Source organism: Rhinolophus hipposideros (assembly GCF_964194185.1).
Source record: "Rhinolophus hipposideros genome assembly, chromosome: 4".
NCBI lineage: Eukaryota > Metazoa > Chordata > Mammalia > Chiroptera > Rhinolophidae > Rhinolophus > Rhinolophus hipposideros.
In genome coordinates, this window is record NC_138050.1 from 45,466,357 (window position 1) to 45,493,249 (window position 26,893).

Below are 26,893 nucleotides of genomic sequence, written 5' to 3' on the forward strand. Positions count from 1 at the left end.
AACCCCAACCCCTTTGTCTCCCTGACACCCCTCCTGCTCTGTTCTCTGTTCAGCTCATTCAGAAATCCATGGTCCCCAGAGTTCGTCTCCTGAACACTGTCTCCTGGATTCTCCTACTCAGTCTCTGAAGGTTCTAAGAAGAAGTTATCTGGAGTGTCTGGGCCAGGCTGCAGGGGTGCCAGGCCACTGGACTGTCAAAGGGTGGATTTCCTGAGCCCTCAGGGCCAAGGATACGTTCAGCAATGCTGAACTGAATTCTTACCTGACGCTCTTTGCCACAAAGGCCTCTCTAGCAACATACACACACACACACACACACACACACACACACACACACACACACGTTTCTGGGCTACTCTTTACTTCCTGTTTTCAAAAGGCCTCTAAGCTCCTTCAGAGGGAGCTTCTCAATGCAGCCTGGCATCACTGGGCCAGCTGGCCAGTCCACTCCTTAGTGTCATTTGCAGGCCCCCACTGAAAGAACCCATTTCGCCAACGAACAAGAAATGGGGAGTACAACCTACAAGTTGGAAAGTGGGCAGAGATCCCTTCTTTTCCTACCAGCTCCATCCAAAATGAGGAAGGATGAAAATATTGGATCCTGACTTATCCTCGGCTGATGTGTTGAGAATATTTACTCCAGTTGTCTAAAGTTTGTTTTTATACACATTTTCTTACAACAAACACTGGCAAAAAAAAAGAAAAAAGAAAAAACAGTGAATACAGGCTGCAAGGCTGCAGAGTACTGTCTGTCCTCTTTCTCCATCTCACTATATATACATCTATGTATTTTTTTAACTTGTTTTCCATTTCAGTGGTTCTTAAAGCACACAGGCGTGAGAAAACACAGATGGAGTGGAACAGGCAATGTTGTAGCTGTGCACAGAAGACATCGCACCATGTTAGAGATTTTTAGAAGTCTTGGAAGACCTCAGGATGCAGAGAGGTTTTTTGGGTTTGGTTTCTTTTTTCCCCCTCTCCTCCTTATATAGTAGAAATTATCTCTTTGCTTCTTGTCTCAGTTCTATTTCTCTACCCCTGGCATCACCTGCTGCCCTGGGAACACAGTATCCCTTGGCCTCGGTGAGTAGGTCACTCTGACTGCCCCGGGTTTGACCCTCTCTACCTGCCCGTGTTTCCCCAGCTGTGGTGAGGCGAGCCCAGGGGAGAAGCCATCCATCACCCAGTGGCAACAGAGGCCTGAATGAGGCGAGAAGGGTCAGCGCTGGTGCGCACTTGGGCAGGTTGGAGGGGGCGGGGGCATTACAAATTGTTGAGATATCAGTGCCGGGCTTGATGGATGGTACGGAACTAGGGCAAGATGCTGGCACCAGGACCGAGCCTATGCTCCAGCCCTCCACCCGCTTCCTCCCAGCCCACCCCCAGCGGCCCCTTACTCCCAGCTTTCTTTTTCTTGCCTGCTCACAGCCCATCAGTCAAGCCATGCCCCGAAGCTGACCTTTTGCAGAGAACAGCCAGCCTCAGAGAACCATTTCTTTCTGAAAAACCTCACCAAGGAATTTTATTAATGCTGGCAGGCCCAGCAGTCAATGGTGTGCCACCACTGCTTCCTGTCCCCTCGGCCTGCCTTCTCGCCCTTGAGTTTTGTTAGCTTTGAGCAAGAAAGGAAAGGACCGTGTGTGACCAGATTTCTTTAGCAGTGTTCCTATTTCTCTCCCTCTGCCTCAAACCCACTTCTGCTGCAGGTAGGACCTGCGGATCTGGCAGTCACTTGTGGAGTTGTGGGATGCTTGTCTCACTCTGAGACTCATCCATCTACAGAGCTTTACCTTTGCCTCTGTGAGGTTGGGCCTCTTGAAGACAGTAAGGGGCGTTTCAGGAAAGGCCCTGTGGCCCCCTCTGAGAGAAAAGCAGAAATCAACTGAAAAGTCCAGCTGGAATGGGAAGGAGATGTGTTCTCGGCTCGGTCAGGGGATGGATGCATCATTCGGCAGTTTCTAGCTGGCTGCAGACCTGTCCATCTCATTGCGGCTCCTCTTTGGAGACCACACAGGCTGCCAGTTGCACCACGGCAGCGACACAATAGAACGGAGAATGGGGACGTGTTGGGGCAAATGGTGGTGGAAGATGTTTAATAGAATTACTATTAGGCCTTGAGTTAATGAATCACAACTGCAAGAAATCATGATAATCCAGCAGGCATTAGTGACAGATTAGCTTCAAAGCTGCCATAAAAGTGCCATAATGCTTACCTAATGGCATGATTAATTCTCCCAGTACATAATGGCTTTATGGGGGAACCAGGCACCAACAGAGGCTTGACAGAAAGCTACGCTGAGATCTCCAGGGCGCCGGGGCACCCCCACCCTGCTTGGGCTGTGTGGCTTCCGCTCTGCCCAGAGGCAACTGCCCCCACTGCATTGTGGGTAGACGGGTCAACTGGTCAGGCTTACCCCAGAAGCCTTCTCAGGGAGGAGAAAACAAGCAGTCCCTTGGAGTGCCCCCAGTGCTTTACCCCTCACCAGTAGTTGTCCGGGGAAACTAAGAAGTCACATCACCCCAACCCCAAGGTAGGTACCTCTTATGACCAGCACTGGTGCCTGGAGAGCTGTCCTCTGATCAGTTCTCTGACCAAAGGATCCAGTAGAAAGGTCTGGAAAGAGCACCGAACTGTGCTCCTCACCAGCCGCATGACCTGGCAAGTCACTTACCCTCTCTGGGCTCAGTTCTGAGCCAGCGTCCTTAACCACTAAACGTCCTCCCTATAATGGCACCTAACAGTTAGTAATATCAATCACTAACTTGTGTTCTAGGCATGTGTATCGGTTCTCCTTATACATATTATTTTATTTACTGACCCCCAAGAATCCTATGAGGTAGTTACCACTATTATCTTTCCTTTACAGATAGAGAAACTGAGGTTTGGAGAGGGAAGATAAATAGCCCATAATCAAACTAGCAGTATGTGTGGAACCAGGCAACACTCCCAGTTGCTTGCTTCTCTATCAGCCCTCTTGAGCCCTAATACCCTAATAATTAAAGTTAATGCTTTAGCATCAAGGGAAAGCAGCTAGTGAGACACTGAACATCATCTTTTATGAGGAAGAGAGAGGCTCTGGCCTGCTTGGTTGCCTGCCCCGCCGCCCATGAGAAGCGCAAGGCAACTGATCTGGACACCACATCTTCGGTTTACCTTAACTCTATGGACTCTTCCTGTCTGACGGTGATACCTTGGGCATGTAACCACTCCTGGTTTCTGTTTCAGCTTCTCTTGTGCACAAAGGGAATCATAGTAGTAGCAATAATAAGAATAGCTTGCCCACCTGACAGCAGGAATGTCTTGATCCCTTAAGGCTCAGATCTACTTTTCACAACTCCAGCTGGAGCCTGAGCCACTCTCCTGAGCACACCCACAGACTCCACTCCAGAGGCTCCCACCACAGTCTGCCCATCTTCCCATAAATATGGAGGCAATTAGCACGAAGCCCAGGTCCAAAGGGAATTCTTGGAGCCATATTCATCTTCATAATGTTGAAGAAAACCCCCCAGGAGGCCTGAGTCACTGCTGTGGCAGGCATACTGTTTCTGTTCTGATGACCTCAGGCTCCATGAAAGACACACAGCCCTCCCTCCAGCAACCTTCCACCCAGCTCACTTCACTCCAGGCTTCCCACCAAGTGGACCCCCCAGGCTGCCACTCGTATGACTTGGTCCTCTCCTGCCACAGCATGAACAGGTTCCAAACTTCCCCAAGGTCTATGTTCCTTTTAAATTCTAAAATCAAATATTTACTTTTACAGGGCAGCATGGGAAAGGTCAAGAAGATTCACTTGTCCCTTTGCAGCTGTGAATCCTAAAATGGACATAAGGCTTGAGAATGTGTGCTGCAAGCATTGAGTGGGTTTTCTGGAGGTGACTACCTTTGTGATGGCCCATGCATCTCTTGTGGCTGGCTGCCTAACGTGTGTCAAGTGGACCCTATCGCTTTAGTTATAGAGTCATAAAATCTCAGGGTTGTAAGAGACCTCAGTGATTGTTTCTCCCACTCCTCCCCAAATCTACCCTCATCTGCTATTGACTCCTCTTGAGTCAAATATATAGTTCTTATTTCAACATGCTGTGCTCAGTGAAAGCTCAATAAATATTTATTGATGGTGGTGCCCATGATGAATTAACAGCCAAAGCTATAAAATTAAAGTTTCACACAAGCAGAGATCCTGGTGAGAAAGAAACTGCTATGTAAAGTTTGAAATTTTTCAAAATGACAAGCATTCACACACACACACACACACACACATTCACACACACAGTTCTCTATCTCGCCTATCTGTATAATCACACTGGAAACAGGAAATGTCCTTCTTATAGAATGCTCATGCCTTTGTGGAGGGCATGGTCAGCTTCTCAGAGGCCAATCGTCCCAGCCCGCTCGGATGTGCTTGGCCCTGGACCCAGAGTCTCTCCTTGTCTCCTTGCCAGAACCAGGGATGAATGCAATCCTGAGAAACAAAATGGTGCCACTGAGTGCTTTACCAGGTGTTCCAGACGACCTAAAGTAAGTGCAGTAACATATACAATTCTAGGATGCTAAAACTTTAAGGGAAAAGATCATGACAAATGGCTTAAATGGGAATTTTTAACAAGATAGTATGTACCTAGAAGGAAATGCTAGGCAGTGTCACCATAAAGGAGTCAAGAACTTGGAGGCCTAGTGAGTAGAAACCAGTCATCACGAGCCAATCAGGTCATGTAGCTCCTAACCGCACCCCAACATGTTTATACACAGGAACACCCTTTTATAGGTCTAAAAGCCCCCCATGGTTCTGTTTGAGAACGAACTAACAAAGCTAACCTTTTCCCTCTTCTTGACTGCCTGGGTCCCCTCTAACTGCAGCAATGAGGCATCAAAGCTCACTGTCACCCCCCTCAATCTCCATCCCATCTGAGAGCCAGTTCAGGGGGCCTGCTAAATCGATGGGTGAAGGCAAGGGCCTTCTCAAATTGAACCTCAGGAGGTCCGGCAGAAAGGGGCCCTGCTATTCCTCAAACCAAACAAGAGAAAAACATTTATAAGCTAGTCAGGTGCATGGGCTAAAGAAAATCTCATCCAGTTTGAAAACATAAAAACAGAGAAGGTCTTGAAGAAACAACTAAGATTTTGCACTAAACCTATAAAGTGAGATTGGATGTGTAACTCATTTGCTCTGGGCGCAGTCTATACCCTGAGACTCTCTTATACTGAAGGAAGCCTGTTCTGCTGCAGAATGTGGTAAGGCATGGGGATGGGACAGAGCAGGAGTAGTGGAAGGGAAAAGCCATGAAAACCAAAGATGAGTTTTAAGAGAACACTTCCACCCCACCCTTCCCCTACTTTAATTCTTTGGGCAAAAGATCATCCAAGAGAGCTGTGAAGGGAAGCAGATCAGGAGCTCCAGCACAGGCCTCCCTGGGGCTGCTGTGCCTCTGTTGGTCCTCCCCTGGACTCCATGCTCTTCTCCCTCCTCCAACTCTTATTCCTTGGCTAGTCCCCAGGAGCCCCCTATTTGGACAGCATGCTAATGGTTGACCAGGCAACCTGGGAGAAGACAAAGAGAAAGGGAACCTGTCAATGGCCAGCATTTAGTGGCATCACCCCTGTGCCAGGCATTTGGCTAGGTAGAGTCCTCCCACGGGAAGATCACAATATGTCCATGGAAAGTAAGAACACCCACGGTCCAGCTGGCAAGGCTCACTGGCCCCTGCCCAGCCCAGGCCTGTCTGCCCTGGCTGCTGAATACTGTCTCATGATCCTATTCTAGTTTTTGGTGTTTGTTCCTACCCATATGGGGTGTCTGATCTTGCCATGGCCAGTGTTTTCTACAAAAAAAGGAACCTGGTACACTTTTATAGGAACCCAGTGGTTCCCTGAGGCCAGATTCTAATGCTGTCCAGATGCAGAAAAACAGAAGGGCTATTCAAAAACAACTGAAATATCAACACACTTTGAAAGCGGTCTGTTAGCACTTGTTGTAAGCACAATAAACAAAACAATGAAACCATCAGAAAGTACCGTGAGACAGTCAGGCTTTAGGAACTTGGCTTTGATGATTTAGAAAAGCAAAGAAAGGGGGCAGAACCAGTTCCCACTTGGGCTGAGGCTTGTTTGTTCTGCTTATCTGAAGTTAGAGCTACAATCCCCATCATGATGAAAGGACCTAGTTGGTGCAGCCTTCTGCAAGTGGTCAGTTTCTGCATATGGCCCATAAAACACCCATTTGTATAACACCACTCCCATCTGTTGAAAGACCCTTGTTCCCTCTGAGTTAGCTCAACAAATAAGCGAGCTCAACCAACGAGGTCATTTGCTGGAGTGCTTACCTGGGTGGGCTCAAGGAAATAAGAACTAGGCTGTTGGGGACACAGTTAACAATCATTCCCTCCGCAACCGTTAGAGACCCTAACCCCAAGTGAGTTAAAATGAGGACAAATGAGGGCCTATTGGTCCTCACTTTTGGAGGAAGAGGCTGAAAGAGAAATGTCAACTGTCCACCTGGCACACATCAGCCTTCCAATTTGAGTCATGGAGCTGGGGCTGTCCCTGGGTGAAATGAGGCCGCCCGCTGACCAGTCACTCAAGGTTGTTTCCCACTGTCTCCATTGTTCAGGCTTTGCTTAATCCCCACAGTGGGTGCTGGCCAACTCATCTATCAAATTACCTGCCAGTGATTTAAGTGAGCTTAGTTCATTTGGGTGTAGTCCTGCATTTTGACTCTTAGTCAAGCAAAATAGGGGATTAACCAAAGGGGGTGGGGAAAATCTGACATGGCTGTCCACTGCAAGAGACGGGACTCTAGACACAAATGAGACCTGCTGGCAAGAGTGAGAACTTGAGAGGCCCAAGACGTGGGCTCTGGTCCCCTGCTCAGTTGTGTGACCCTGAGTCCATCTCTTGTATCCCCATCTCCTCGTACATAGACCAGCTGGCCAGTCTGCTAAGCCCTGTGAGCACATGAATCAGAAGATTCAACTCTGTTCTTCCCTCCTAATTGGGAAAGAAAAAATCCCGCATGTCAGAACAAAGGAACCAAACATAGAGCAGGAACTCTCCCATTTCTGCTCCAGGCCATAATCCTCCTCCTTTAGTGGCAAAAGGCCTGTGGTATCTGGGGGCTTAGTCTGAATCTGGCTGTTTCTCTGGAACAGAGAATGATGCCACAACAATCTGTAAAAATTCATTGAACACCTTCAATGTGCCCAACTGCTCCCTTTAACTACTTCAAACATTTTAACAGGTGGGAATAATCTTGGACCCAAAGCCTCCACTTCTCCTGATGCCTTTCAACCTGTCCTGGAGGCAGCCCTTCGCACTGCAGGCTCACCGTCCGCAATCCCTAAGGCCTCCTACCCCGGTAGGGGCCAAAACAGCTAGAGCCAGGAGGCTGAGGTTCAAATGCCTTCAGAGTGGCCACCTTTCCTTTGATGAGCCTCCTATGACGTAGAGGAAAGGACACGGAGTTGTGGAGTCAGAGTAAACCCGTGATTCGAGGCTCATCTGTAGCACACACTAGCTGCCAGCCTCAGAGTAGTGACAGCTAATTCATGACTGTTGTAAGCACTCGGAGAGATCATGCTGAGCAGGGACCAATGCCCTGCCCAGCACAGAGTGTGTGCAATAAATATTAGCTGCTTTGTTCTCATCGCCACCTACATACAGCTGTCAATCAACCAACAAGTATTTGTTGGAAGCCAATTAAGTGCCCCCCACAATGGGATTTCAAAAGATACAGATAAATAAACCAAGGTCACTGCCTTGGGGGAGCTCCCAGGATGATAGAGAAGATGAGAAGGTCATTTCAACAGACTGAGAAACTGCTTCAATACAGAAAAACATAGAAGTATTAATGTAGGGAGGCAATCTGGGCCTTCACAGGTGAGCACCATCCTGCTTGGTACCACTACTTACTTGATGGATGACCTTAGACCAATCGCTTAACCCCTCTAAGCCTCCGTCTCCTTATTCGTAAAATGAAGAAAATAACATCTATCTCATAGGGCTATTGTAAGGATTAAATAAATTAAATTAAATATGCCCATATTAGCTATGTAACCTCATGTGAAACATAGATAATAATTGACCTAACACATAGTGATGCTATGAGAATTAAATTTGTTAATACATGTAAACCACTTAAAATAGGATTATGTAATTATTCACTATCAATGCCATCTAGAATGTAAGTTCCCTGAAGGAAGGAGTTTGGTATGTTTTATGCACTGATGCATTCCACACAGAACAAGGCCTGGTACATACCACATAAATATTAGTTGATTGAATGAGTCATTAAGTGCCGCAGGAGAACCAGGCAGAGGGGCAGATTCCATTCCCAGAAGGCTTCCTGGAGGAGGTGATACAGAAAGGTGAATAGGAGTTAGCTATGCTGGTGGGAAGGGGATGCCTACAGAGGAACTACCACAAGAGGGGTACCAATCACGAAAAAGCATGGTATGAATGGGAAACCTCAAGCAATCTAGCATTTGTAGAATAAAAAGTACAAATCAGGATAAAACAGGAACTGAAGGCTATCTCCCAGGTCTTCCACTGATAGTGGGACCAAATACACCCTGGAAACCATACCCAAGAAATATGTGAGCATTTGAAAAAGACAGCTTCTGTCAGACCCACCCAAGGTCACCAAGTCACAGGGCCTGATCCAGGAGAACCCCAGAAATAGCATTTCCCATAAGTCCTCTGCCTCTGGGGCAAGTCCCATCACATGGGACCCTAACTCATCTGTCTGCAAGATTCCCAGCCCACTTGGAGAAGCAGACGACCATGCCTATGCACTCTGACCCCATCAATCCCAGCAGGGCCTGGAGAAGCATTTACATCTTCAAAGGTCCTGGTAAATGTTAGCCAACAGCCTCCTCCCAACCCCAACCCTCATCACCTCCCCCTCTGAACCAAGAGGGGTCAGAGACCAGGGTCACACCTGGCCAGGCCTCGCCCAGGCCCAGATCAGCCCAGCATCTCTCCCACAAAGTCACTCTGCTCACTCCCCACCTCATCTCTTTCCCTCCCCACACACATTTGGGCCCAGAGCTAGGGAAGGTACACGCCAACAGAGAGGGGGGCCCCTACAAGGAACGCCTAGGACACCTTCCAAAGCGCCTTTAGACAAAGGAGGGCTCAGGTTAGCTACCCTGGGAGGGTTCTGGATTAGAGGAGGGGCAGGACAGGCGCCTAGACCAGTGTCAGCTCCAGTGACTGCCGTATCACGCAGGTTTCAACGACCTCTCCCTGACCCCAGTAAGCTCCAGTTGTCCCTCTGATCTCTTCCAGGCAGGGAGGCCTGTTAACTTTTACCAGACTCCTTTGTCATGGAGCGCTAATAAGAACTTGGGAGGGAGGTTCATTCAAGTGTCAGAGGCTCAGCCCAGCTCTCCACAGCCTTATGCCTGCACCCGGCCCTGCAGCTCAGGTCAGAACACCAGCCCCTTCGCCCCACCACAGGAGGTGCGAGAGACAGGGCTCTAGGCCCAGAGAAGGAAACGGGAGCCCAAGCCTTGGGGTTCTGCCTCCACACTGGCCACTGGCCACCTCAGACTTCAATTTCCCCTGCCGCTGGCTCTTGTATATTATGGCCTCAGCTCACAGCCAAGAGCAAGCACTGCCCTGGCCATCTTACGCATGAGCATATAAGATTATCGCCAAAGAGTCGGGGTCTGGCCATGGCAGAGCGAGGCCTGGAACCCAGGGATCACGAGCTTTGTTGAGCTCTATGCTCCTTTGGGGACAGACACTGAGCCAGGGCTGACAAAATGGGCAGGTATGAAGGCCCACAGCAATCAGGCTGAGCCTCCCCCCTCTCCCCTCCCATCCCTGCTCCAGCAAATTTCCCCACAGATCCTACATAAGGGGAACAAGCTGGGACAGCTTAGCAGAGGAAGGGTCAGAGGCGGGCCTGTCCTCTCAGCTCTACAATAATGAGCTGTGTGGCTTGAGAAAACCATTTATCCTTTCTGTGCCTCTGTTACCCCAGTTGTAAAACAGAACAGGGAGGAGGTCTCTAGGATCCCTTCTAGTTCTACATTCTCTCCTTCAAACTCTTCTCTACCTCCAGTTTCTTCCACCTCCCCCACCCCAATTCTCCTCAAAAGCTGGCTAGATTCATCAGGTTTTACCATAGACTTTATAGCCAGAGGGGTTTGTCTAGCTTAATCCTTTTGTTTAAAAAATAAGATAGCTGGAATCCAGACAGATGAATTAGCAGAGTGACCTTGAGCAAGATCCTAAAGGCAGAATCGGGCCTGGAATTCAGATCCCCAGTACTTTGTTCTTCATCCTGCACCAGCTCTAGGCTCCAAATCCCCCTGGGAACCCTACCTCCTCAAAGGGACCAAGTTCAAGGCCTACCTGCCCACAGCCTCCCCACTGCCCTACATTCTTACTGCCCCCAATGACCACCAGACTCCCTTTCTGTCCCCAGCAAATCCCAGGATCAAGCTAACCCCAGGCCTTGTGCATAAACCTCCATGTCCCACATCTCAACCAGTCCACCCTCTCCCGAAAACTTGCTGCCCACACAGCGCTGCCCTCACTCCCTCGCTTCCCACAGGCCGTGTCTGAGCTCTGCCTGCTTAGTCCGTTCCTCATCCCCTCATAAAGGCATCGCCTCTCCCTGCCTTCTCTACACAGCCTGGAGTTGAATCCTGGCTCTACCACTCACCAGCGGATGGGCAAGTTACTTCACCTCCCCAGGCCTCAGTTTCTTCATGCGAAAAGTGGAGCTAATAGGAGTTCCTACCTCCGCCAGTCATTGATAGAATTCCCTCTGATATATGCACATAGTTAAAACAATGCCTGGCATATGATATACATACGTATTCACTACTTTTAATGTTCCATGTACATATTTTTCCCAACTTAAGTTCCTCTGAATAAAAATATGATAATGTGCTTCTTGGTAATTTCTAGAACTTTGGTGATGTGGGTCAAGGAGGCATTCAAAACTGGATGGATACATACATAATAAACCTAATCTTGGGGTGACTCAACATTGGGCTGAACTAACTTGTCACCAGAATGCTGCCCATCAGCACAACTCCAGGACCCAGGAACCGCACACTTTCTCCCACCAGAGTATTCCCCAAATCATGGAGATTCCACTTAAAATTCTAAATGCCCTTCCCATCTCCTGCCACCAGCAGAGTCCCTTAAATTCTATTGGTTCACCCGCTCTGCTTGGTGCCCAACCCAGCCCCCTCCTGCTCACCCCTACAGACAAAAGTCCTGCGTGTGATTGATGGTGACAGTGACCTGCCACTGACCCTTCCCACCTGGGCCTGCTGCTGCCCATGAGGCACTCAGCAGCCACCACAGCGGTTTGAAATGCCGACTCCCCACCTGATGGGGCTGCTGGTTTTCTTCCCCTTGTGAAGTGGAATCTTTGATGTGGACCCTACTGAGTTCTCTCCAAACGTCTGGACCCTAGAAAAACTGCCTACAATAGCCTGCCCACCAGACTGCCTTTGTGGGTTCAGGCCGGGAAAAGAAACAGACCAGGGTTCGAACCCTGGCTCTGCCACTTTCAAGCTTTGTTTTCTTTCGGACTCTGAATCTCAGATTCTTTATTGTGATGAAGGAAGATAAGACATGTCCCAGGGAGTCACTGAGAAGAGTACATTAGATAACAGAAAACGTTGGCACAATGCTCGCATATTGTAATTACTCAACAAATGGTAGACATGGTGAGGAGAAGGATTATAACAAGATGAAGGCAGAGGGTTGTACATGAGGACCAACTTTGACTCTGTTCTGTCCTCCTCATTCCTCTTTTAATAATCTCCTTGAACTCCCTTCCCAGAATGGTGACATCCTGAGCATCTCTGTTTCCTTACACACACACACACACACACACACACACACACACACACGCACTACATCCTATCCACAGCTTTTTATTTCACTTTCTCCCTGCCCAGAACTCCTCTAGCTGCTGTTTGGGACAACCCAACCCCATGGAGCACCTCCTTGCTCCTTTATCATTGCTCATTCGGGTATTTGCTGAGTGGGCTCATGTCCTCCACCGCTGATCTGCCAAGACTTGCTATCCTTATACACACAAAAAAAATCTGTTTCCACTAAACCACTGAACATTTCACATATCATCATTTTAAAGCCATTTATTTACTTTTGTTTACTCATTTTCTTTAGTTCATTTGCCTAGTCCTCAAAAAACAGTTGGGTGGAGTGATTTCTTGTAACCAAATTTGGGTGCCCAACAGAAAGTTATCAAACTGCCTGTACTCTGAGATTAAGCTGTGGCTCAGGCCAACCAGCATTTTGAAACATACAGCAAACCAAAAAGAAGGCTCAGCTGGGCCTCTCTGCGAATTTACACAGATCTCAGTGCAGGGGGAACCCATGGAGAGCAGCTATCCAGAGAGGTGATCGTGTAGAGGTCTGAAGCTGATGAAACCATAGTGCCAAGGAAGGCCACGGGGTGCCCATGCAGGGGGAGCCAAAGAAAGAGAATCAGAAATGCACCAGCAGCCACTCCCCTGAGGTTACTCACAGGGTGTGAAACTTGAAGGGGTTTGCATTTGACAGAAAAGGAAGTTAGGCTTACTCAGAGTTCCAGCTCCACATGCCACACTTTCTCCACCAACTCTTTCTCTTTCTAAATCTCTCTCTCTCTCTCTCTCTCTCTCTCTCTCTCTCTCTCTCTCTCTCTCTCTCTCTCTCTCTCTCCGTCCCCCACCCCCTCCCTCTCTCTCAGCTTCACTCATGTGGACTTTGAGAACATCTAAAAACAGACTTCCTAGACTCTTAACTGTAAAGGAATGTGGTGGGGCATGTGAAAGCCCAGGGAAAAAAGAAAACTGTAAGGCAGTACTAAGATAACGCTGTTTAAAAAATGTCAGTAAACACCTCTGAAAAACAGCCTACCCTGGAAAGGCAATGGTGAAGGAGGAGATTTTTTCCAGGCCTCCATTCCAGGAAGCTCATGGGACACTGAGATTTCCCTGAAAGAACCCCATCCGCGGGAACGCGGCTCCTCCCTCTGCTCTTATATCCCAGGGTATTCAGAGCAGCAGGCGCTGGGGGTGTGACTGGCGAGAGGGGTGTCTTGGGGGTGAAGAGTTTTAACAGCTGAAATATATAGAGACAAGCATCAGAAGGACTCATCTATTCCCCCTTGAGCAAAATAAACTGAGGGAGAAGGAAGAAAGGAGATAGGGGGAGCTTTCCAAGTCGACTGAGTCGCTGAGTTAAATTACAGGGGCCTGGGAGGGGTGATTAACAGCCCTCATGGTTTTCTGCTTCACAGCCATTACTCACCCCAAACCTGGGGCTTCTCGGTTACATAGCCCAGCGCAGGCCGACCATTTTTTCCATTGACTGAAAACACATTCTGACTGAAAACAAACTTTGGATCCCCGAGGCTTGGCAGGCCCTGGGTCCTTCTCCATATTTAATCAACGGGAAGCTAAACACTTTCAATCTGTGATGGCTCATTTGGACGGGGTCTCGGGGCTTTTGCTTGGTGCCAGATATAATAATTCTCCTCTCTCTTTTCTAAGGCCTATTTTATAATTTTGCTGTTTTTCAATGTCAAGCCCATCTTTTGAAGAATTTTTATTGGATTTCCTGCTAGACTTCAACGAGGATTTTTCTTGCTTTGGCAGAAATATCAAGCAGAACAGGGGAAAAACTCAATCATCATCTTGGAAAGTCGAGATGGTGTGTTGGGAGTGGAGGGGGAGTCCTTTGTCTGTTTGCACACAAATAGGTTTCTAGAAGGCTGGAGGCCCAGTTGCCAGCTTTGGGGGGCCCTCTGACTACTGATTCATGGTGTAAAACTTGACAGGCATGGATGTCGGAAGAGAGGGAGGGTTGGGACAGGATAAGGGGAAGAGAGGCATGAGTGTGCACGAGAGGCTAAGAGTGGATGGGTAGGCTTCTAGGTGATGTCTGGGGCACGAGGTCTGGTACTGCCTTACGTGTCTGTTCGCGCCCGTTCACAAGTCCTGCTGGGACCCTGAGGAACAGAGAGACAGTGCCCCCTCAAGAGGCAGCAGGCAAACTCTTAACCAACAGCAGGATCCCTCAAAACTGCTAAACCCCCATGAATGGGCAGGAAGGCCCTGACTGAGAGACTCCTGTTTACCAGCCATAGCCATCATCTCTGCCCCTGCTCCAGGCAATGTTCAGATCTTTAGTTTTTCTTCACAGAGATTATCCCCCAGAGGAAGCAGCTTGCCAGTGAGTGACAGCTTTTGTTTGCTCATGTTTTCCTCTCTTCCCAGAATCAACTTTCAGAATATACCAGGATGATCCCTCTTACTCCTGAACTTTCTTTTAATGTCTTTTTTTTTTTTGGTGGGGGTGGAGGGGTCTCTACAGAGTATTATCCAGAGACAAAAAGTGGTTCTTTGTCCAATAGTAAAATAGAAGGCGAGAGAGTTCTTTCATATTCTTTTTTTGTGTTTTGTTTTTCTGTTTTACTTTTCTTTTTTTTTCTGTTTTACTTTTTGACTTTGTGTGTTGAGATGTTAAGTAACCACACTTCACACATCCTGGGCCACTTCACACCTACCACTTTCAGCTTCACAATTTATAGAACATTTTCACGTGTCTCATCTTTTTATTCCCACAAAAACCCTTCCAGATAGAGCAGGTATTGCAATTGCCATTTTAGAGGTGAGCAAACAAGACACACAGGCAACATGACTTGCCCAATTCTTGTGGGTAGTAAGTGGCCAGATCAAAGTATGAACCAAAGTGAGCACTTTTTTCGACTTCACCACAAAACGTATATGCTACAGGGAGGCTCCTAGCACCCTTTAATGAGACATCTCCCTATGCTGGGTGGAGCTCCCCAGTGTAAATTCCTGCAACAGAATACTTTGAAAGTTGGAACCTCATGGCAATTTTTACCACATCCACAAATTGTGGAACAATCTCTCTTTGGGCCAGACTATAAGACAAGGCTTCCAGTGCACCTAAGCCACTCCTCATTCTTTCAATTTCCAATAGAAAAAGGACAAAAAAGAAAAAATCGTGTAAACAAAAGTACTTATGGAATACCCACTCAAGGCCAAGCACTGGGCTAGAACACTGAGGGAGTCAACAGGAGGAAAAGATACTGTCCCTTCTTTTGAGGACTTGACAATACAGATGAGGAGATAAGACAGACATATAGAATCCTACACTGTTATAACTGCAAAGGACCCTAGAGGTCATCCATCTAAAACACTCATTTACCATTGAGGAGATAGGACAGTTTAGAGAAACAGAGACACCATGGAGGTAATATGAAACAGTATTCAATTACATGCTAAAGGGGACTGGAGGTGGGTCAGAGAAAGCAAAGTGCTCAGGGACATGATCTAGGAGAATAAAACTTGATCTCAACCTTGAAATGTATGTAGAACTGGATGGGTAAACAGGAACAGAAGAGCCACAAAAAGCAAAATGGAGAAGGCAAACCTGTGTCCAGTGTATTCTTGGGAACATAAGGGGCCAGAGTTTAGAAATGGGGAGAAGGTGAAGGAACCAAGGCTGAAAACTTGGCTGGAGCCAGGTTATAGAGGATTGCAAGCAATCAGGAGAACATGTACGTTAAGCCATGTGAGAAGTCACACAAAGGTCAAGGTTTAGGCCCTTGCTAACCAATGGAGCCCTGGTCCTATAATTTTCTCAATTCCATACCCACACCTAACAATCCCACAGATGGCTGGGGGCAGACAGAGATACCAATTGTGTTATACTTTGAGTCTGGAGAGAATGGAGACTGGTGCAGAGCTCCCCTGCTATTCAGGCCATCCTGCCTCCCACCCCATTCGCGCAGCCATCCCTTCGATGGTCCCCCTCTATGCCCCTCGTCCATAGGTCCCAGGCAAGGACTGGCATGCATAGGCCGAAAAAGCAAAGAATGAAGAAGCAAAGGAGAGGGAGACTGTCTCAGGGTAGTAAGAGCTCACATCTAAGGATAGGAAATTAGAGAGAAAACCTCTCTCCCGAAGACATCAGAAAATCTCCAAGAAAACTGGCATCTGGAGCAGAATTTTCTCCAGCCCTTGGGGATCCTAAGGAAATGAAAGCTGGGAAGGGGAACTCCCCTGAGTCTGTGTCCTCCTGCTGCATCCCTGTGGCTTGAGCCTCTCCATCAACCTTTGCTCCTTTTGACATTCCAAAGTGTACCTCACTTTAGCCTAAAAACAAGAACACCAGCCCTCTTCCTTCTTAAAAGAGACCGAGGTGAGGGCAAGTCAGAAGGTAAAGACCCACAGAGCTTCAGGGGAAGGGCCACCGTTGCTATTGCAGCTAAAACGAATAATCACCACAATAATGTCATTGTTACAATGCTTCCAAAAGCAAAGCCTGTCTGTCCTCATGAACAGCCCTTTGTTCTTCCAGTAGCTCCCACCTGAAGGGGAAGCAAACCCTCCTGAAGGTTCCATCAGCAGCCAACCTTCCGTCTTCCCCTCCTGAAGAAACACCCATACTACTCCAAACATCAAGGCCCCAGATTCCTGAAGCCCAAAAATCTCCTCCTGACTGACTTCCCCCTGAGAAGAGGAACAAGCTCCATCTACCCTCATTTCACATTCAAGGGCACCAACAATGAAGCTTGCCCACGACACTGGACAGCTAGCCTTGCTTGGGGAGACCTTTTTTCCATCCCTCATCAGCTCTGATCTATTCTGGGAAATTCAAACTCCACAATCAAGGCCTCACCCTTAATTAGGAACAACCAACTCCTCTAAGCTTTCCTCAGGCCAGACCATTCCCAACATGATCGCCAATGGCCCCAAAACATGCACACAACGCTCCAGAATGGCAGCATTCCAGTAAGTTTGTACCTTGCCCCAGTCTGAGAGGCAGAGTGCTGAGGACCCTTACCTCTCTCCACCTGTCCCACTCTGACCTGTTCTCCCATTCACCTCAAAGTTGTCACCAACCTCCCAGAGCTGCTCCCTTCCCTTCTGTCTTTCTTTGGTCCTTCCCCTGGCCCTTATCTTCACACCCCTCCTTTGCTGTTTGAGGTTAAGAAGCATCTATGGTATTCCATAAATTACTTGGCAAGAGTGGATGACAAAAACAAAATGTAATTCAGATTAAAGTCGTCCTCCAGCTGAAATGATAGTTTATTAAATAAATGGCAAAGCTGCCAATCAACCTGGCTGGCAACTGGGTCCCTTATATTAATCTTTCTTGGGATGATTTAGGACCCACCTGGGCTCTCTGCAAAGATTCTCCCATCATTTCCTTCCCATCTCTCTGGATCAGGCTGCTGGGCTTGGCGCAGTTGACAAATTCCCCAAGTAATCCCTCAAAAGATTGGAGAAATGCTCTGAACGCTCCATTAAATTTATTTTCCATGCTTTAAGAGACCCAAAACTATGTCCAATAAATAAGTGTTCCCTGTGATTTACTGAAATGCTCCTCTGATTTAAAGTTATAGGGGGGAAAATATGGAGCCCCTGGGAGCCCAGGACCAGCCTTGCAAGTGAGACCAGATGTGAGATTTCTGCCCAGGGAGGGCGGAGGAGGGGAAAAACAGCCCAACTGGTGGAGGTTTGCAAGTGACAATGTCTGAACCCCGGTTCTCGGCTTTAACATAAAAGGTCCCCAGTTGAGCATTCTTTCTCACAAAATTTATTGTGGTTGTAGTTAGAGGGGGAACCATCAAAAGAGTAATTCTGGCCCTTGTTTTGCAGAGCTCTTTTGATAAATATGATACTTAGAAATATGCCTCCCACTAGACAGAAAAGCCATATAGTTAAAATGAAGTAATCTGTCAGTAAACTCGCTAGAATCAAAGCCAAAATGAAACCTGTAAAAGGAGAAGGGAAAGAACTCCACTTAGAAACGCTTGAGTCAAGCAGGGGAGAAGGTGGAGATTAAGAATTGTCCTTTATTCAGATATTTTTATCTACAGAGTTAAAAGTGGAGATTTATTTTTAAAGGGGGCTATTTATGTTCCAATCTCCAACAGATGGGCCTGTGTTCCTGCCTGTCTCATGCAGCCCAGGCTCAGCAAAAACAGCTTCTCTTGTGAGCTGAAACTTACCCAAATGAAGGAGGAATCAAAACTTTTGGAAGCAAATGTCACCTTTGGAGCCACTTGGTAAATATTGGATCTGTTTACTACAGAGGCCCAGATGTGCCAACAAGCAAATAGGAAGGAGGGGAAACAGCCAATGTTAAGACTATATAGTGTGTGTGAGTGTGTGTGTGCTGATTCCCAAAGAGACAGAAAACTTAGGCTAAGCAATTTCCCAGTGGGGAAGTGACATCATCAATGGGTTGTCCCAAATAGTCTTATCTTTAGAATCCCCTTCTCTAAGGGTCCCCCTCTACCCGATAAATCACCCGTTTCAAAACGCCTTTTTCAAGGTTCGTGACGAAAAATACTTAGGGTAATTGCTCTGGTGAAATTACCCCAGAGTGTGCCTTATTCTTCTTTACTCTGTACCTGCACCAAAAGAAACCCAACTCAGCGGCCCCATCAGTTCCTGCATGAGCTGCGTTGGAAACACAGGGTCCCCCAAGCCTTCCAGAATGGCCAGGCTGTGGCAGAAAGAAACTCTCCTCCTCCCTGAGCAACAGGTGCTGGACTGGGCAGCTGCCCCAAGGCTTGATCCCAGGAAAAGCCCCCTTTTGTTGAGTCTGCCTCCCAGGGACTCCCCTATTCCTGTTCCCAGAATAATGCCCGGAGCAGCCAGTCTAGACAATAGGAAGTCCCCACCATTCCCATGCCAGCATAGGAGGCAGGAAGACCTACCTGCCTTCATTCCTACCTGCCCTTCTCTCTGCGTTCCGCGTTTACCCCAACCGTAGCACAAAAAGATTAAGACCCATATATAGCCGCAGATAAATTACACTATTCAAATTCTCCCATTCCTTCCACTAGGGTTTGTACTACAGTGAAATGTGCCTAAAATAAACCTGGGAAAGGAGAGGCGTGAGGAGCAGTGTCATGGAAGGGACCTATGACATCAAATAACCCCAGACCTGCTCCTGGCTCTGCCATTAGGCATCTGTGTGACCTGAGACCAGTGGCTTTGCCTCCTAAATGTCTGTTTTCTCTATCTCCGTGGTGAAGAGTTGAACCAAATGACCTACTGGCCTAAAACTCCCAGAGGCAGCTCCCTTTCTCATGGCCCAAAAGCCTCCCTCTCTCCATGGCACCCGTGCTGGTCTGGACAGAGCCGGAGGGTGTGGAGTTTGAGCAGCACCTGTGTTTACACTGTACAATCTGCAGTTTACTGTAATAAAATCATTTAATACAGTCATAATTTTTTTGGCAGGAGGTTGTGTTTATGGTGAGCAAGACGGAGAGGGAATGATTGACTACAACTGAATGAAATGATAAATCAGAAACAAAAGCGGGAGGACTCGAAGAGCACAAAGCCACAGGCAAATCCAATTTAAGTCTCAAGTTCTTTGCCTTTGTGGGAACAATTCTGTCTGATGATGAGCCAGCCCTGGAGGTGGGGGCCTAGGGCCGGGGGTGGGTGCGATGGAGGCTCATCTCAACAGGGTTTATCCTCTTAGGGTAGAAAAATAAGGAAATGGCTTTAAAAGAACGAGTTTTATAAGAACGAGTTTCCTTGGGCCTCCATCTTCAAACGGGATTTGAGGGTGGACCTGGGAATACAGTTGTGTGTGTGTGTGTGTGTGTGTGTACATGCATGCTGGTGCACATGCATGTGTGGCTAGGTAGAATAATTTAGCAAGACCTTAGAAGGACTTCCCAGAAGCAAAACTATCCCTCACATACAGCATCTGAAACTCCACCACTAGCGAGGATGACTTAAGATCACAAACACTTCTGATCTTGCAGACATTGCCCTTCAACACCAGAGAGCCAGCTCCATGCTAGGATGGTGCCAGGAGAGAAAGGTTACAAAGGATGTTCATTAACCAAGTGCTGACTGATTGCCTGCTCTGGTCCAAGCGCTGTCCTAGGCCCCAGGGATAGAGCAGTGAAAAAGAATCCCTGACCCCATGGAGCTTCTATTCCCGTGGCATTTACATCCTCATGAATGAACACCATGTTGGCCCCCAAAGAAGAAGACACAAAGGGAGGCAGTTCTCTGCAGTGTGATAAACACTTTAATCCAAGTGTGTACAAGGGTGCAAGAACACTGAGAAGGTGACATCTAAGCTGGATCTCCTAGGAGAAAAGCCATCCTCTCACAACCAGGAGATAACAGTGCTCCAGGAAGGGTCACTGTCTTGGCAAAGAGTAGAGTTGTGGAAGGGCCTGCTAAAGTGGGAAGGGAGAGAATTTAACTTTCTAAGAAGGGCTGGGTATTAATCCTATTGTCTGGTTAACAGCTCGTGACTTAGGTAGTCATTTAACCACTGTCTGAGAAGAACAGTCAAAGGTCGGTGCCTGGAAGTGCAACCCTTGATAATTGTGCCTACCTTCCTTCTGATGATTAAGTGACACCAGCTGGCCTCTGTTATCTGGGAACCCTGTCATCCCCATTTGCTATAAGAGACTGAAATTCTGTAACAGAATCTCATACAGTCAGCCCTAGCCCACAGAGGACAGCCTGCACTGAGCTTCTCAACTCTGGTGATAAATATATGGTCCTTATCATGTTCATAAACGGCGGTTGGGTTGGAGGGGGTCCTTTGACCCTCTTAGAGAATAGTCACTGGTGGGGTTTCCAGTCCTACACACTGGATCTGCTCTTAAAGGAGCATGCCCACTCCTTTAAGCCTTTCAACCCATTCTTCCACTGTCTACCATGGCAGTTCTGGAATGTCTGCTTCACTGAGAACAGGCCTTCATTTTCTCCAAGCTTCCAAGAGTCACCTTAGCAGTATGCTAGCACGTGACAAGGGCCCTGGAAGACAGTGCTAGCATACTTTAAATACACTATTTCAGGTAAACCTCACAACAACTCTATAAGGAAAACATTACCTTTTGGAGGCAGAGAAAACTAAGTCTCAGAGTGGTGAATAACTTGTCCAAGGTAGCACAGCTGGTAAGCGGGAAAGCCTACATTTAAGCGCAGGTCTGCCTTACTCTGAAGCCCATGCTCTGTCTTCAGGCAAAATTCCCCTAATCACATACCCTCTGCAGACATAGCTACCACTATGTTGATCTTCTCCCCCTGCCTGAGCTCCCAGAAAGCCACACTGGGCCACCTGCGATGCACTGCTGTCCACAGCAGCTAAGATGCCATTTTCAGTTTCTCTTTTGCTTTAAAGGCAAAATGAAGTTATCCAATTATATTTTGTTATCCAAGTATATGTTCACTAAGAAAAGGCTAAGGGCTCCACAAAAGCCAAAAATAGCCACTGCGGTAACTGAAGCATAATATCCACCATTTTCTAATATTACAAAAACCAGAACGCTGAAGTACTCAGAACTTAAAGAGTCCTCACTCTGTAGTCTAGAATAGTTTTCCAAATAACAGACGGGTTGGTGTAAGAATCATTACTGTTTATTAAGCGTTCTACAATTTCCACACATACTTTCCTACATCCTTAAATAGGGGTGATAAATTTTAGAGTATTAATTAATGTTTATTTTATAATAACGACTCCCAGGATTCCTGAGCTCAATTATCCCAGGCTGTTGTGCTTTCGGAGGGTCTGTGCCAGTTTTTTTTATTGCTTTTCTCTGTCTCCTCCCTTGATGTTGGTCACCTCTCACTGATGTCAGTGTGATCTGTCTATGTCACCCTTTACTTTGCTGTTGCTATACAGAGCAGGCTTGGAAACAAAACACCCAGGCTTGCTGGGATTGGGTGTTAATTAATACTAACTATACTCTAAGAGGGGGTCTGAAGGGCATTTCCTTGAGAAGTCCATGAAACTCTAGAGCATTTAATCATTCCACAATAATTTATCCAGCACTTACTACGGGCCAGTATGTGCTGGGAATACAGCAGTATGCAAAATAAACAAAAATCCCTTCCTTGGGGAAGTTTATATCCTATGAGCACAAAAAAAAAATTGGTGGCATCTATTCTAAATTGTCAAAGGCCAGTCTTGCCCACCAGCTAGCTCCTCACTGGGTTGTACATGAGTGGGATGGATAGACGGCTGAGTTCCCTACACATGAGGTCTCTTTGTTCGATTGGCAGTGAGTATACAAGTTCCATAGTAGCACAAAGCTAAGAGAGAATTGTTAGTTCTATTAGTCCGACACACTGTGGAGTAAATGGGCTTTTGGGGGCTGGTCTGGGAACCTAGCCACCATCCATACTTCTGTTTCTATAAGAAAATTTATTCCAAGTTCCAGACAACTGACTTTCAGATGAACTTTTGCAACAGAATTCAGTTGTAAATTTAGGACCGCCTGTATTTCTCTATAAATGCTCCAAATCACCAGGCCGTATTTGACCTCAGAGTTCTAAATGGGAATATCTGGATACTGCCCAGCACCCCCATTAACTAGCTTAGATGCCACCGCAAGTCATTGGATCTGAACTTCAGTTCAGACCCTTCTATACTGGGTTTCACAAAGATTTTATTAAATAGACAGGGGTTCTGCAGCTATGAAAAAAAGTTTAGAAAACACTATTTAAAATAACCAATAAATAGTTCTCCCAAGAATGAATAAATAAGTGAATGAAATGAGAGAATGAGAAAACTTCACTTACATTCCTAATACACCTTGAGTGGCGTCCAAAAATGAAGAATATTTCATTAAGAATTGTTTTCTCTCTTACCCCTTTCCAAGGCGACTTCTGACCCAAAGTCCAAACATTTGTGAAAGAAATAGAATGATTTTCCTCACTCCTGGGGATCTCAACTGAGAATCTGGGCTCCAGCAGGACACAAAAGAGAGAGTTGTTTATGCAAGTCAAGCTGATGAGTTATTAGGGCTATGAATAGTTGGAAATCGCCACGCAGCATGCACTTGTTCGGTCAGGAGGAAGAAAATGTAGTACTTGAGGAGAAAATCAAACCAAGAACTAGCTTCACAAATACCCATGCAACTCCTCCCCAGGGCTGGGGCCAGTGTTATTCTAGACCTGCTTTCCCCTGGCCGCCAGGGAGGGCAGTGCTGGGCAGGGCAACCCTTGTTGGGAGGTGGCTCTCCTGTGTATTTCTAGGACAGGCTGCTGTGAAAGCCCCCAACCCTGGATCCCAAGGTTCCACTCTGCCCGGGATGGTCTTTCTCCCAGCTCCCTCTTCTTCAGGCCTCCCACCCCTCACCCCTCGCCGCTCTTCTCTGAGGAAGGATGACTTCAGAGAAAGGCAGGCCTGCCAGGATCTTTCTTCGTGTAGACAACATTAATGGGAAACTCAGAGAAGAAAGTCCAAGAGACCTGGGGAGCTGTCACCACATGCACGAGTAGGGAAGATTTATGTGGAGGGCCAGGATGTGGACATACCAATGAATTATCCTTTTGTGCCAAGGTAAATTGGACGGGGGAAACAAATGTGTGTCAAGGAGGCAGAGAGCCTGGGCTTGGCTGAGTCCTCTCAGCACCTGGGAAAGAGGTCCTCCCTTACATTCTCGTAACTGCAAAACTACCCAGAGTCACTGATTCTCTCAGGCTCTCCTGCATAAGCAAAACTAACATGTGTTGAGCATTTTGTAAGTCCAGCCTCTTACGTGCACTAAATCATTTACCTCAAAAACCCTATGAGGTCAGTATTGTGACTCTCCTCACTTTAAAGGTGAGTAAACTGAGGTACAAAGAGGTTATGTCACTTGTCCAAAGTCACACAGCTAGGTAGCTAAGCAAAGACATGAACCGAAACAACCTAACGCCAGAGTATGCACTCTCCCCTGCCAAACCATGCTGCACGGCACCACAGAAAGCCTGTGGGAAACCTAAATTGAGGGACGTGACACATCCCCTCTCTCCTAGAATAAGACTCTTCCAAGACCCCCACCTGACACTTGCCAGCCTCCAAGGGCAAAGAAACATGCTCTGCTTGGTCACACAAGAGAAACTCAATACCTTTTATAGGTATTAACACTTGAGCAAATGGAGACACAGCAGTCTGAGTAACTTGCTCAGCAGCCTTTAAGAAAAGAACAGAAACAGGAATCCAAGTGTTCTGGATGTTTGTTCTTGAACTTTTCAGGCATAACCCTATAAAATTGTGCTGTATTTCCCTCCCTCCTTTTCTATGCATCTATAAATATACCCATCAGTTCACAGAGTTATGTGTTTATAGTCTGCCTGATTCATTTAACATTATACCACAACTAACTTTCCTTCTTTCTGGGAGGAAATCAAGCATAGTGGTTAAGCCCACAAACTGGACCATCGGAAAGCTTAGGTTAAAATCTTATTTCTAGCACCCTGGGACCTATCCATTCTCTGGACTTTAGCGCTTTGATTGGTATCATATCATATTAAAAAAAAAAACTTCTTTGAAAATTGATGAATAAGAGGGAGAATCAAATATTTACACTGCCTTTCCTGTATGAACTCTATGTTAAGCTAACCCAATAGTTGAGGAAAAGCACTTCTTTCTGGAAGAATTCTACCTAATAATAACAGAAGGAATGACAAAATTTGAAAACTCACCAAGAGAGGACTCCCCTGACATCAGATTTCTCTCACACTTCAGTCTCTTTATATATATATATATATATATATATATATATATATATATATATATATATATATATATGGTTTTTTTAATTTATTGGGGTGACAATTGTTAATGAAATTACATAATTTCAGGTGTACAATTCTGTATTACATCATCTATAAATCCCATTGTGGTGGAAGGAGAACACTTCAATCTTTGATGCCCTCTTCTACCACCAGTGGGAGGAAAGTCTTTGCTTCTTGAGGGCTGACAGGATTGGGTTAGGCCCACCTGGATAATCTCCCAATTTTAAAATCATCGGATTAACAGCCTGAATTCCATCTGCACAATCTCTTTTGTCATGTCCCATGACGTGGTCCAGAGAGTAACAGCAGGGCGTGAAGGCCATGAAGCCTGCTTTAGAATTCTGCCTACCCCACCCTCCCCCCCAGAAGTGTGTCCTGCCCTTCCTGGGTGATGTTCTAGCTTCTTCCCCACCCCTCCCCTCTTTCCCCAGAAAGGATGTTCCCACCTTGGGTTTGGGAGGGTTGTTTGTTTCTTCGTTTGGTTGGTTGGAGGAGGAAGATGAATTCAAAAATAAGGGGGAGATGTTTTCTTTTGCTTTAAATTTTACATCTTTCATTTAGTTTTCTTCTATTATGGGGCACAGAGAAATAGAGCAGGTGACACCTGGTGACAAGCAGCACTACATGTTTTTCAAAAGAAAAAACCTTGAATACTTACAACCAGGATTGACACTGGATTTAGGATGGGGCAGAGAGTGTCTTAAGAGAAGAAGTTGTCTTCAAGTGATCAGATTGTGAGAGGCCAGTCTAGGAAGGGAGTTATAGGATCAACTTCTGCATCCCCAAGGGAGGCCTGCCAGCACCACTGCTCAGAAAATTCCTATCACACTGAAGGGCTTGGCAAGACAGAGACTGACCCAGCCAGCCATGAACTTTGCAATCACTCAGACAGGTGTCTAAACCTTACAGCCACCCCTTACCAGCGGCTTCAATGACTTGCAAGTTTCTCAGACTGCTGTGTCTCCATTTGCTCAGGTGTTAATATATGAGGACAACCACTGTATCACTACCAAAACTAGCACCATGGCGGATTTTATAAGTAGCCATTGTTTCCACTGGATAGGGAATAATTCTTCCTTTCCATGGCATAGATCACCAACCCAGTCATGGCCTGGGGTTCCCAGGGGCTCCCAGGAATGGAGCCCCTGTCTTGGCCATGATGTTATACTTCCCATATTTTCATGATCATTTGGTACGAGAAATGTGGATACCACTGGGCTTTTCGGGGTCCACCATGCTTTACATGTGGAACCCGACAAGATGGACTCCCTGGGAATGTGGTAGGCACCCTGCATGGCCAGGACCTGCACAAACCAGACACGCTGTGTGTTCACACGAGTTAATACCATGGGCATCCAGATTGCAACAAGGGAAGGAATGGGGTCTGGAGGAAATGGCAGGATTGTTCAAAGCAGTCTGAAAGGAACTGGGGGTGGGGAGATTGAGGATTGAGAGGGATACAAGGAAAACTGAGAGGAGGGTAGGAAAGAGGCGGAGAAGGTGCTGGGCATGAGGGATGTTGTGTGTGACCCTTGGAAGAGGCAGAATTCGTGGTGATTTCCTGCCAGGAGCCCAACTCCAGGGCAGACAGTTCCCATGCTGGATATCAAAGGGTTCACAACAACAAATGTATTTCCTGCGAGATTTAGATTGGCCTCCTCTGCCAGCAAAGGAGCTTTGGAACTCAAATTGTGTGTGTTGAGGGGAGGCGGAGGGGTGGGGGGTAAAGGTGTAAAGCCAGGAAAAGTTTACTTTTCAGCCGCAGGGGGCCCCTGGTCACTGTGATGAATCCAGCACCCCCCATGGAAAAGGCTCCAGTCTTCCCCACCCACCCCACTTGCAGCCTCCCCAGGAATGGAGGGCACTGTGGTCACACGCTGGCGGGATTACTTCTACAGGAATCTGTGAAATGTTAGTCCCTGGTAGGGTCGTATTTTTTCCCCCTTTTAAAAAATTTTCCCACTCTTTTGCAGAAGCAGGGCCTGTGTCTCCACGCCTCCGTTACACATATTGGTTCTGACAGCTCAAATTAATATGTCAGATGCTGTGATCCTCGCTGGCGACAGGCCTTTTGACCCTATCAGCACAATCTGCCTTCCTGATTGAAAATCTCTGTGCCTTAAATTGATTCAGAGTTTTATAAACATCCTGCAGCCGCAATCCAAGGAAGCCACCGATGAAAAACCTAGGAGAGCTTAATTTGCCCTTCCCTGCCCCAGCCCCTCCAACAGCGTGGCAGCTGAGTGGGATAAGCAAAGGACGTAAAAGGAAGACCTCAGAGTGCAGAACCTGGTAAGTTGAGAGTCCCAGGGACCCCCAACTGAGCTGTGAC